General features: G+C 48.3%; 1 protein-coding gene across 4 annotated transcripts in view; it reads left to right on the forward strand.

The window, feature by feature from the left end:
• The window catches only part of TCF20 (transcription factor 20), a 109,742-nt gene that overhangs the window by 8,415 nt on the left and 88,602 nt on the right, over window positions 1-12,725 (forward strand). For 3 of the 4 annotated variants that reach the window (XM_015861459.3, XM_085516222.1, XM_085516229.1), the window contains exon 2: window positions 440-550. The exons of the other annotated variant lie outside the window; for it this stretch is intronic. The gene's annotated coding sequence lies outside the window, so the exon portion shown is untranslated. The remainder of the gene's footprint in view (window positions 1-439; window positions 551-12,725) is intronic. 4 annotated transcript variants of the gene reach the window in all.

Raw genomic sequence — 12,725 nt, forward strand, 5'->3', positions numbered from 1 at the left:
GTCCTGACCTTCAAGGGCTTGACGGCTTGGGAGAGCCCCAGCTGCTCTGCTGCTGTCTCCCCTTGCATGCTGGATCTCCTCTTTCCTGCTCAGCATGGGCCTGTCTGCACCCTTGGGGTGTGCTGGTGGGCTCAATGTGCTGTCCCTGCTCACCCCATTCTATTTCTTCCCTCTCCTATGCCTCTTTCCTTTCCTTTGCTGTGGGACCGATGTACTTGGAGATGGGGTTGGGCTAAGGTGGCAGAGGGAGGGCGGAGGGGTGGAAGGGGCTTTCACTGGTAGATGGCACTTTGTGCCACCAACTTATTCTTTAATTTCTTTTGATTATGGGCCTAGCTAAATCAGCTGGATCTGCTAGACAGATACCAGGTGCTCTGCGTCCTGTCTCCATATTCTACTCTGTTTTTCTATTTTTTTTTTTTTCCCTGAAAATTAATAGGATTCTGCCCATTGATGATTAAAACATCGCCTGGAGTTTGGGAATGGATCAGATGCGTCAGTCAGATGCTACCACATTGCACCCAAAGAGAGGAATGCCATCCAGCTGGGGGTAGGGTCTGCTTTTTCTTTCCCCCCATCAGTGTGTAGAGTTACTGAAAAACCTTCCTGGTTTTTTTTTTTTGGGTTTTTTTTTTTTTTTTGGTTAATGCAAGAATTTGTACTAGAAAATACTGGCTTTCAAAATGGTTTACTGTATTGTTTGAGGAATTGCCTGCTTTCTTCTCTTTTTGGTGTGGAGCTCTGTTGTGCTTGTTATATTCAAAATGTTATTAATAAGCTCGAGTCTTTGTGGGGTTTTGGCAAAGAAAACGTTTCAGTAACTATTTCAAGTATTCGGGGAGGGATTTTTTCTGTTTTAAATGAGAAGTGAATCTATTCTTGATTGCTAAGAAAGACAAAATTTGTTGAACTTGTTTTTTGAAATGCCAAAGTTCCGTTCATTTATCTCAGTTCTGGAAATCGATGTGAAATGGACCAAACTTGCAAGAGGGGAGAGAAGGAAAAATGATCAGTAGGAAGCTGCCTCTTTTTATATCTACATTGCTTCACAGGTTTCTGGCTGCTGCAGGTATAGCACGGAACCTGGAAGGAGATAAAAGGTCTGGGAGAACGCAGAGCTGGAGCCTCACACTCTTCCCATTGCAGGTTGCTGCCCGAAGTGGCTCTTTGGCTGCCAGCCATGTGCTAGTGCCCATTATCCTGGCTGGTGCGGGCTCGGCTGGCTCAGCAGAGCGGCTGCAGAGACAAAACACGGCTCCAGCTCTCAGAAGCGGGGTGGGCTGCCCGGGTCGGGGAGGAGACACGCGTGAGGGCTCTCATCTGGAAAAATGCAGCTCCTGTGGCGCTTGCTTGAAATCCAGAGTTACCGATGCTTCACGTTGCTTTCCCGTTCTCATTGAAATTGCTTTTTGCCTTGGAAAGGAAGGGTCTTAAAACTGAGGGTTTCGATGGAGCTTGCTGCAGAGTGATTCTTTCCTCCTCAGTATGTGAGCTTCCTGAATGAATGATTTTGAAGTGAAGTAATATTCCCCTGCAGGGCCTGCCTCTCTCAAGTCTTTAGACTGTCACAGCAACAGCACGACTACTAGTGCAGTATTAATAATTTATGTGTGTCCCTCATTTTGGACCGTTGTCAGTCATTACAGCCTCGGCAGGCTGGGAGAGATGAGAAAAGCACAGCTACGCTTTGCTGCGATTCACTCTGCATATCTTCTCCGGGTAGGCAACGGCTTTCAGTCTCCAGAGAGCGTCTATCTGGAACCTTTTAGCAGTGCTAAATTTACAGAAATAATACCAGAAAATAGCCTGGCGGTGTCTCGTTTCAGTGATCTCTGTGCACAGCTGTACTGCTTACATTGGACTCTGCAGCAAGGGTGGTTCAGATGATGGTGAGCTCTGCCTGCCTGCAGTAGGTGAGGGAGGGGCGAGCTCTCTGTGGGTCCCTCCTGGGCAATGGGCCCAGCCACGTTTTACTTATGTGCTGCGAGCAGTTTTCTTCAGAATTGAGCTTTGTGGCCTTGATTCTAACCCTTTAGCCTGTTTTCAAAAAGAGGGAGGGAGATGGTTGGAAGGTTTGTGTGCTGCCAAGGTGTTCTTCCTTGAGGTAAGGAGCAGGGGCTCTGAATTCAGTGAAAACAGGTCTTCAGAAATAAGGCTGATGGAGGGATGTCACTGGAGGACTCGACTGGTTTACATACAAAGTGTTGGTGTGCCTGTGCTTGTGCTGAATTCTGGAGCTTGGCGTTGCAAGCTTTTGCTTTCTGTAAAAGCTCAGTGGTCCACAGGGAGCTTCTCCTTCACGTCCCGTTGGAAGCACCGCGCTGTGTTTTGGGGAGCTTTGAAGGCGCAGTGAGCGTGAACTAGTTGGCATGTTTCAGCAGGTATGTGTGCATGTACCGAGCAGCTTGAGTCATAGCAGCCCACCTGGAGCGGTGTGTAGCGAGCGGGTAAGTCCTTGGCAAGAAGGAAGAGCTCTCGCTCTGGTCTGCTGCTGGTGATCTGGGATGCTTCAGTGCAGAGAATGGGGAATGTGGGGGATGTGGTTTTCCTGCTGTTGGCGATGCGTGGATGGATGGACTGATGGATGGATGAATGGGTGGATGGACAGGACTTTCTAGTAGAGAATGTTCTGCAAAGAATTTGAGCTGTATTTGCAGCCTGACAGCTTGGCTGCTGAAAGGCTGATTTCGAGAATAATTGTTTTGGGGGAAACGAATGTTTCTTTAAAAGTGGATTACATTGTTTCAAATTCTGTTTTTGAACATCTTGGCTTGGAAAAAGCGTTGGCTCAAAAATTGCTGCATGTGTGCAGAAGGATCTGCAGAAAGATTAATGGATAAGAAGAAACTTGGTCTAATTGTTTTGTGTTGCATTCATTAAAGTATCTTTTCATTTGAGATTTGATTTTCTTTTTGCCGTGATTTGTACCTTTGTAGCTCAAGGCACAAATCCTCCCAGATTCTCTGTATTGTTAAGTCTTCCTCAAAGCTCGTATGTGCAGTTTGAAGGGGGGGGGGGGAAGAAAAGATGTAACTAAATTAAGATTTCTTGAACCTAAATTATAATATGCAAATCCCAGATTCAATTGGCTGTGCTGCTGCTGAATGATTATAGCTCAGAAAGCAACCAAGGTGCCATCTTGGACTTGAGATTGCTTGGTTGCAGCAGTAGGAATTGTTTTTCTTTTTCCAGCTGAGCAGGGGCTGGAGCCTTGCTCCTGATCCTACATGCGTGCACTTCATTAAATATACACATGCGTTTGTAACAAAGGACTTCCTGCAAAGCAGCTCTGATTTCTTCTGCAAAACAGAGGATTGGGAAGCTGAATGGAAGACTCTTCTTTTTTTTTTTCTTCTTCTTCTTTTTTTCTCTCTCTCTTCCTCTTTACAAGAAGTTACTTTAAATAGGGAGCTGTTCAGCAGGTTGCAACCAGAATTCTATAATAAGATCTCTGTTCGCTCTCCCTACTTTTTCGCATGCAAATTTGTGGCTGTAATTATATGACAGCTGCCCTCTTGGTTGACATGCAGCAGATTGAACTGGGGATCTCCAGAGCTAAAAGTGTGAGCTGCTACTCTGTGAGCTAGAGCTCCATAGCTGGAGGCTGTAATGATCTATATCCTTCATGACTGAGCGGAGAAGGGAGCTGCAAAAATCACTCGCTGAGTTATGGTGAGTACATGGTACTCCCAGGGTGTACTGAGCCTTTCTGTGAGTGGTTTGTGATAATTGTACAAACCGTTGTCAACTTAGTGGCGCTTTAAAATGACACTCCATTTTGAAGCCTTTCTAACCTTAAATTAAATGACTTTGCTAAAGCATGTTAGTTGGGCTAGGGCATTTGCTGCTGTCCGTGTGCCTTGTGCTTCACCATAACAGTTTGTTTGCCATAGACGGCACAGCGGGAGCTTTGTCAAAACAAAGAAAGGAGAAGCTGGAATTGCTGGAATCTCTCCTCTTCCCTGAGGACCTGGAAAACCTGAGCAGTGCCAAAGTGTGTCAGGCTGAGGAAAAATCAATGGGAGCAGAACCATATGGAGCTCCACGAGTAGTGTCAGCCGTGGGCAGCTTCTGCAACCAGTGTGTTGGGAGCAGGAGGGAAGCGTGTTACAAGCGGAGACGTTCGTTTTGAACTCAGGGAGGTTCTTAATGCCTCTTTCCCTGCCCCGTTAACAAAAGACAAAGAAGAAAGGTGTCTGCTCACCTTAAATGGGCCAAAATACATATTCCTGTAGAACTGTGCAGTTCAGAACCAAGCGGATCTTTCTCCCTGTTTTTAAAAATATGAAAAATGGAAGGTGAGAAGGAGGTCATTAAACATGAAGTCAGCGCCAAGATGCGAAAGCATTAATGCCAGCCCACTGTGTCAGAAGCTTATTTGATAGCAACTCTGCTATTAAGAGACATGCTCTCTGCTGCAAATTAAGATCACCTCCATATATACCAGGCCATGCCAGTTTCACAAGTATGACCCTGGTCCCTGAGATTACCTGATCCTGCACCACTTTGAGTGCTGTTCCCACGTGCGCTGCCTGCAGCCTTCCCACTGTCTCCTCCCGCATGCATTGCTTTGCCAGCAGGCAGCGGTGCCTTGGCTCCAGCCCCACAGCCCAAGCGCTGCTCCTGGAGGCAGGCACGGGGCTGGGAGCCCACATCAAGGGCCTGGGTCACGATGAGAGGCATGCTAGTCACTTGGAGCAGGCTGTCTAGAATCCAGGCTGCTGGCAAGCCAGCAAGTAGAAGCTGATGCAGCATTCATGTGCATGTCTACCTCGGATGGAGCCAAGTCCAAGGAATCTGTTACAACACAGCTATCCCCTGACCTAATTACATTGCTGTTAGCACACAGATGTTGTTTCCCACGTGTAGGGTCCACTTGCTGCCTTCCAAGCCTTTTGTCTTTCTTTGTTGCCACTTCCTGAACTCCCTCAGTCCCTCATCTGCCCTTGCCAAGATAGGATGAGTAAAGGAGAGGCGAATATATCTGATTTATATCACATCACTGTGAAATCAGGGCTATTTTCTGCTCTGTTCCTAGTACCGTCAGACATTTTGCTTACTCTCCTATCTGTCTTTGTGATATCAGTAGACCTCATTATGTGATGTGTATGTCTTTTACAGAATGGATGTAATTACTCCAGAGCTGGAGGGTACATGAACTGTGCAGATGATGACCTGTTAAAGCGTTCACAGCTGCAGCAGTTATGAGTACCAGAGATCTGGAATAGCTTCTTTTACGCCTCCTTAGTGCCCTCCTCTGCCACCAGGCTGGACCCTGGATGTCACCGTCCTGTCTTTTGGTCACCTTGTTCATGTTCTGTTCATGAGCTGTATCGTCTTTATGGCTGCCTTCTGCTCCTCAGTGCTCTGCCAGGAGTTAGTTCTGTGGTGCCTGTGGACTGTCCCCACTCCTTTGGTCCTCATCCTCCTTACTCCTCAGAGGTCTTTGTCCACCTTCCATCAGTGCCTTACCATCACTTCTGCGCAGCTCAGCCTTTTTTCTGCTCCATTCTCAAGGGATACCGTTTTCACTTTCCCCATTCCCAAGTGGGAAGCGTACTTAAGTCTCACCTAGAAGCTTGTAAAACACGGCCATGCTGTCACCAGACTTTATTTTTACATCCCATTTGGTTACCTCTTTCCAGTTAGCCGTGTAAAGGCCTGGGGCTGGCTGGAGCACATGTGTGTCAGGGTGTGTGAGGCCATGCCTGTTGGGCAGCCTCCCAAGCGTGGAATCGCCTCACTTATCCCTGAACCATATCAGCTGCCCCGCTGGGAAATGCAGGATGACCCCGGGTGCCAGCATGAAACCCCACGTGTCCCTGACCAGCTCCATAGGTCACGTTCATCCCATCCCATCCCTGCCTGCTTCACCCATCCGTGCGCTCCCAGCTCCACGCTGCCCCGGGTTTAATTTTTGTTTAAGATCTTCGCTCCTTTAATGACAGCAGGAGCCGAGGGCTGTTCTCTGTGGGGGCTGTGGTGCGCGGCTGTGCTCGAGGTAATGAGACTTGATGAAAACCTCTTGTTATTGTGGCAAGATTTCTCCCTTCTCTGCATATAAGAAAAGGGGAGGGGGGAAGAAAAGAAAAAGTGACAGCCCCTGCTGGGTATGTTAATATATTTTTAATGGCTTGCATGCGGCTAGCTGAAGACTTATTTGTCCAGCCTGCAAAGGAAACAGAGCGTGTGGTGTTCTCTGCACCCTTGGCTGCGCGCAGCCCAGGGAGGTGACAGTGAGGGGCTGAGGGGAAATGTCACCAAAATCCTGATGGAATAGATGAGATCTGCTGGGGGAGAGGCAGAGAGAGAAGGTTTATCCCCAATATCTTCTCCCCAGCTCCTCCCCAGATCTTGCCTGGGTTCTTGTTTCCTTCAAGGGCCTGTGGGATGTGGTGGAAACCACCCCACTGTAATCCCTCTGTCGATGCATTGCCCCTTCTGGGGGGCAGCTTCTCTTCTTGCTTCTGAGGCAGCATCCCAGTGGGGTTGGAGCTACATTTCTGCCTTTATTTAGTTTTTAAATTGAAAGTTTGACTTCCTATTTGATTTTGGTGCCAGGGGATGGTGCTAGACTGGGAGCTCTACAGGGACATCCTTTGTAGCCGGCCCCTGCCAACGTGCCAGATTGCTGACTCTGAGCCAGACTGTCCCCTCTGATTGTAAGCAGCACAAAAACAGTTTGTGGGGGATTTCTCTGAGGATACTGGCGGTTCCCTTGCAGTCCTTGCAGAGGACTGGAATCACATATGGTGAGTCGGCAGTATCGGGCTTTGGGGGGACAGCAACTTGTTAGCCACACTGACCGGATTGTTTTGCTCATCTGAGCATACCCTTATTTAAATTTAAATGAACCTTCAGCTGCTTTGGTGAAAACCACATTAGTGGCTGGGGATGTGTTTGTGTTAGTCTGTTCACACAGGCTTTCAGTGCTGTCTTCCCCACCTGCTTAAAGTACTACAGTGTGGCCTTACTGTGTGCCCCTTGCAGGCAGGCCCTCACTTTTGCTGAGTGTCCCCTGCTTTCATAATGTGGTTTTCCAGCTGAGTTGAAGCTGCTGACGGCATCATGACTTATCCAAGAGCATGAGTGATTGTGAATTGGCACAAAACCAAACCAGAGACCCACCAGGCTCCCCGTCCTGTAAATCTGGATTGCTGAAACCCTGCTTTCCTCGAGTAGCCAACAATAACAGGCAGCTCATACGGCCGCATCGGATTAGTTTTACTTAGGCCTCTTGGACTGATAGTATGATTATAAAACAATTGGGAGGCTTTTGTTTGTCTCCTTAAGCATACTTTCTAGTATTGTATCCAGATTGGTTTTAAAGATGACCCAAAGAGAGTTTGTTTTATACTGGGCTTGTACCAATTTATCTCCCCCCTCCCAACCCTGCCACGATGGATTTAAGAAATGATACTGTCATCAAACCTGATAAATCTAAGTCTTCAATGGAGAGTAATGTGTGCTCAGTAGGTTTTTTTTTCCTTCTTTTGGCTTAGTTAGAGAACTGCTGCTGAGGTATAACAAATGTTTCTGTGAGCTTTTAATACTTTAATTGTAGGTAAGAGGGTTTTGAGTCTACTGGCTATCTTGAGATCGAAACAACTGAATAAATAGAAGTCTTAGTGTCGATGCTAGTAAGAATGACTGAAGACCAGCCAGGATTTGACATGGGCTAAATAAAATCCCATTTCCTTTGAGCATCTTTCAGTTTCTCACTATTTAGGAGGATGTCATTTTCTTGGTCCTCTGTTTGTCAATGTTTTTCAGCCTAGAAAAGCTTGGATCCTCAGGTGGGGAAGGCGGAAGAGGTAAAGGAAATAGCCAGATGTTCCTCAAACCAAAACAAACAAACACACCGAGTCAGATGTTCACTTTACCTATTTTTAAAGATTACTTTAAGGTCATCTCCAGCAATCTCCTGACACTGTAACAGCCCCTCTGCTAAGATACATTGGCACAACCCTGTTTTTTCATAGTTTTGCAGATGCTGGGCTCTGCAATGCATTTTTCTTGATTTCCAGTTGTTTACTAGAGCAGGGTTGATGTGGTTTCAAAGAAGAGAATCATTGGTGAGGGTTTCAAAAGACCTCATAGTATCTCACTGGTGCTGCACTTAGGGTAATAAGGTGGACATGTTACTACTGGGAAGGAGAGTCTCATGACTGCTCTGCTTGGTTTTATTACATGGGAAAATGAGCACACAAAACTGTAGGAAGATCTTTGCTGTTAAGGTGACATTGTCAAAGTAAAGATCAGATTTTAAGCAGGCACTTCCTTGCATTCCTGAATTATACGTTCAACTATAAAACTAAATGAAATTTAAGAAATCACCTTGGTTTCCCATTTGTAGCCAGAGGGGATGGCCTCGAGCATCAGGTATGAATTACCTACGTGCCCTGCAACCACAACTTTGAATCCTGGCAGGCCTGACTTAGCCCTGTGTGCTGTGATCGATAAATTGACTTCCATGCAGCTTATTATGTGGGGCTCTTTCAGATGTGACCTTATTAAAACCTGGAGTCCTCTCTGGACATGCACAATCCCATAACTGTTTCCCTAAGTACAGAGGAGGGTGTTGCCACGGCATCCTTGACAAAATCCCTTTCTTCCCCTCCAACCTCTTCTGAGAGAGGTGCCATCTCTATGCTGGTCATTTACTGAGCTCCAGCCACTGGTAAACAAGCTCTTTCTGGGTCAGGTAGTTGTGTACTGTACTTCATTATGTTGCGTTGCTGGTGAAATTCCTGTTTTACACCTAATACACACTCAGTACAAATAATCCTGGCCATCTCTAGCCGGCCTGAGAGATTTTTATAACCTCAGACTTTTCCTTCCCTCTTCCTGCTCCATGGGTTCTTTTTTGTGTTGCCTTCAGAGCAGCCTTCTTCCCTGTCTCCCCTTTGACTTCCTTCCCCTGTTCTTTGCATGCTTGGCCACCAGTCAGCATCAAAATGCCTGTGTGCTCTGGTTGGACTTTAAAATGGATATGAAATATTCAACGTGCAGAAGACAAAACTGACTTGTCACAGACATGTGGGAGAGAGAAGGGAATGACCCAGCACCCCAGGATGGAGCTCGAGCTGGAGCCTACTCTTTTCTCTCCTGCTTCTACTGAAGTTGGAAGTTTCTGCCAGTGTCACATCTCTGCTCCTGTTTGCCTACCAGCAGTCTTTCTTTTTCCTGGCCTTTTTCTTTTCATCCATGCTGAGAGCATCTTGGGTGGCATATACATGGAGAGCAGGTCTTTGTACCTGACTTCATTCAGCTCTTTGTCAGGGGAAGAGCAGCTCGCTGGTCAGGGCACCAGCCCTGCTGCGCCCATTCCAGTGCTCTGCTGTCCATGTGGTGGGGCTGGGGAGTGTGTCTGGGCTGCAAAGCACTCGCAATGGTAGAGAGGAAGGCTGGGGACTGTGGGCTGCACAGCTGCCCCTGCCCTGCAGGATCAAAGGGGTGCTGGTAGCTCAGGCTTTGTGGGGAAGCAGAGGGCAAGAGTTGATAAAACCTGTTTCTAATCTTCTGTTTTGGATAAAACTCTGAGCAGCAGCAGAAGGGCTATAGCTGCTGATGTACAGATTGCTGTGGCTTGGTCTCATTTCACATTGTAATGATTTTCTACGCGTGTGTGTGTGTGAGTCTGCGCTAATGATGGCTTTGGTTCAGTGCAAGCTGTTATTACTGCACTGTGATTTCTTGGTCTCTTTCACAAGGAAGTGAATTTTCCTGGTGTCCTGCCTCTCTGTATGCACATGCATGCACATGTGTGTGCACTTTGGGAACTTGCTGGATGGAAAGTGCAGTAGAAATGTAAAATACTGTAATTATGTGCAGTGTACATTTCTATTTTTGCTCTGCAGTCAGCCTGGCAAGTGGAACTCTTGTGTCTGGGCAGTCTCATATCTGATCTGATCTATTTGTCTGTGCTTTTTTGCATTGGGGTTTACAAGCTCAGCAGTTGAAACCTTCAGGATTACTTAAAGACGGAATGAGATTGTGCTTCCGTTGGGCTTTGTAAAGGCCATTCCTTCTAGTGTGAAATAATGGCCCTAAATGGCTCGGCTGTGCCCCTTTTAAATCCACCACTCGGTTCCCAAGAGGTGGAGGAGCAGAGGTAATGTATGGCTCATGAAGGAATGGAGGCAGCTCTGGTGGCAGCTCACTGCTTGCCCCTGTTAGCAGGGCTGTTGTGTCATCACCAGTGAGCCAGGTGTGTGGCAGGCAGGGGAGCTGTGTCGGTCCTCCTCTACGGCTCCCTTCTCAGCTGTGGAAATGGGGCTCTAGGACCAGTGGTGTGGTGGAAGGGCAGGGGGTGCCCAGTGGGTGTGCATCTTGGGGACCTGGCCAGTGCAGTATCGCTGTGCTGGAACAACGTATGGATGGGATGTAAAGCCGAGACCTAGATCCATCGGTTGTTAAAGGTGCCCTTGAGCTTTTCACGAGGTTAGGGGACAATGTCCTTAGTGTCCTGGCCACATTCCAGTTCATTGCTTTCTGCCCATCTAAAATCTCCCCTTCTCCTCCCCCTGCAGCTTATCCTGGGGAAGTTCTCAGTTGCTTCCTCCCCTAAAGACCCACAGGTAATGCTGCTGGCACACAACTGATGCTTTATTTCATCCCAGTGCTGAGGGAGGGATCCCTGCAATTTGGGGTCCCTGGGCTGCAAGAGGTGCTATGGAAACACGGAGCTGTTTGGGGTGTATGCACAGACACAAGAGCGCAGTTGGTTCATGTCCCTCTTGGATGCCGTTTCGAAACAGGTAAACAGGCATCCCAGCGGCATCTCCAGCTCCATCCAAATTGTCGATGCGTGTGTCTTCTGTGTGTGTGTGTGTGTGTGTGTGTGCGTGCGCGCAAGCCGCTCTCTCCCCCCTTCCATCTTGGAACAAGAAAAATGTGTCAAGCCCTCTGGCTGCAATCCAGGACTCTCCGTGGAACTATAAATCGACCCGTCAGGGAGGGGGAAAGAGATTAACGTTGGCCGTCTTCATTAGTGAGTCCCCGGAGGAAAGCGGGTCTGCCATGAGCCGTGAATGAGACCAGCTGAGAGGGAGAGGGGGAGTTTGTGGTTTTTATCGCTGCCTCCAGAGACCCCGGAGGAGCGGAGGAAAAGAGCGTGATAGGGATGGGAGGATGTAAAATGAAGGCAGCCGGAGCATTCCATTGGCGAGCAGGTAGCTGGTTGCTGCTGCGCCGCGCCAATCCCTGACCTGCGAGCCCATGTGTGTGGCTGGAGCACTCGCCATGCTAATTGGGAGCAGCGAGGAGTGAGCCCAGTGGCAGTGCAGTGCCCTGCCTTGCTAAACAAGTGCCAGTAATTGCGTTCGTGGTACTTGCATTATGTCCAATTTTTTCTCAGAACCAGAAAAGTGCATTTCTCACAAGCAGCATAATTCTTCCCAGGTGTTGCTTGAGGGTGGGTGTGCTTAATTCCCTGCCCCCAGACAGAGAGAAGAAAGTAATTCTTCTTTGTGCTTTATTATCGCTTGCACACGGATTTTTGCACGTAGCTGCTGCTTTGAGCTTCAGACAGTGATCTCTTTCTTCCTCCTTCTGTTTAATGTATGTGTTTGTACTGCAGGCTCATGCAAACACACGCATGCACCGACACACACATGTGCTAATTGTTGTTTCTTCGAGTTGAACGGCAGCGTTTCAGGTTCCCTTGTCAAGTCCCTGAGAGCCCGGATTGTGGTGGTGCTCCTACCAGTAAAATCTGGTTTAAGCTGGTGGTTGTCTCCCCCCCCCTCCCCCCCCTGCTTCTTGCAGTGAGTGACGCAGGCTCGACAGCTCCCGATAGCGATGCTCTTTATTCATGGATGCAGCATCCCCGCCGTGGTGGTGATACGGTCGCACACACACCGCTCCCACTGGGCGCCTCAGTGTGACCCGAGGGAGCCGAGATGGGAGGCCTCTTGTCTGCACACAGGTGGTCCTTGTCACCTCTGCCACGCGACAGCCGCAGAGCCAATTAGTGTCAGTCGTGGTGGTGGCTCTCATTGATGGGGATGCAGACCCAGTCCTTGCTGGGAGCTCAGCTTCCCACGCTGTGTGTGCCTCAATCCCTGCTGACCTGTGCAGACCCATTGCGAGGCTTTGCCTTTGCCTTCCTGTGCCCTGGTGGTATGCAGACGGCTGCGCTGTGTGATTTGGCAGCGTCTCGATATTGTTTTCTAACTGGCACTCGCAGCACAGTTGTGACTCCAGGTTCTGGGCTTTTAGCATTTACTCAGTGAAATGATGCTCAGTGAAAGTAATAATCCATTTTTTTCTGACACGATAGAAGATTTTTAGGTAACATTTTCTTTTGTGAAAAGCAACCTATAGCTATGAGATGGCTAATGCCAGGAGCTTACAGGCAGAATTGGACAAGCAATAACAGTTGGATTGGAAACTGTGATTGTCTGTGTCTGCTCTGCCCTCCTGAGGCCCCATCTGGAGTACGGCATCCAGGTCTGGGCCCCTGGCGCAAGAAAGTCATAGAGCTGTTGGAATGGGTCCAGTGGAGGCCATGAAGATGCTCAGAGGGCTGAAGCTCCTGTCCTGTGCAGATGGGCTGAGGGAGCTGGGCTTGTTCTGCATGGAGAAGAGAGGGCTCTGGGAAGACCTCATTGTGGCCTTGTAAGCAGGAGGGGGGGAGCAACTTTTACATGACCTAAGAGTGATAGAACAAGGGGGAATGGCTTTAAACTGAAAGAGATTTATTTCAGATGTTAGGGAGAAAT

This window comes from Coturnix japonica, chromosome 1 (assembly GCF_054131305.1).
Source record: "Coturnix japonica strain WE chromosome 1, WE-NBRP24, whole genome shotgun sequence".
NCBI classification, from domain to species: Eukaryota; Metazoa; Chordata; class Aves; order Galliformes; family Phasianidae; genus Coturnix; species Coturnix japonica.